Source organism: Arachis duranensis, chromosome 2 (genome assembly GCF_000817695.3).
Source record: "Arachis duranensis cultivar V14167 chromosome 2, aradu.V14167.gnm2.J7QH, whole genome shotgun sequence".
NCBI lineage: Eukaryota > Viridiplantae > Streptophyta > Magnoliopsida > Fabales > Fabaceae > Arachis > Arachis duranensis.
The window spans coordinates 19688784-19689286 of record NC_029773.3 but is presented as its reverse complement, the minus strand read 5'-3'; positions in this window follow the sequence as shown (position 1 = coordinate 19689286).

Genomic DNA, 503 nt, shown 5'->3' with positions numbered 1-503 from the left:
AGGTACAACCTGCCTTGTTCTCATTACAATTGGCAGACAAGTCATTGAGACAAGCTTATGGAATAGTGGAGGACGTGTTAGTAAAGGTTGAAGGCCTTTACATCCCTGCTGATTTCATAATCTTAGACACTGGGAAGGAAGAGAATGATTGCATCATCCTTGGAAGACCTTTCCTAGCCACAACAGGAGCTGTGATAGATGTCAACAGAGGTGAACTAGTCCTTCAATTGAATGGGGACTACCTTGTGTTTAAGGCACATGGCCATCCCTCTGTGACAAAAGAGAGTAAGCATGAAGAGCTTCTCTCAGTTCAGAGTCAAGAAGAGCCCCCACAGTCAAACTCTAAGTTTGGTGTTGTAAGGCCACAACCAAACTTTAAGTTTGGTGTTAAGACCCGATATCCAAACTCTAAGTTTGGTGTTGGGACTATACAACATTGACCTGATCACCTTTGTGGCTCCATGAGAGCCACTGTCAAGCTATTGACATTAAAGAGGCGCTTG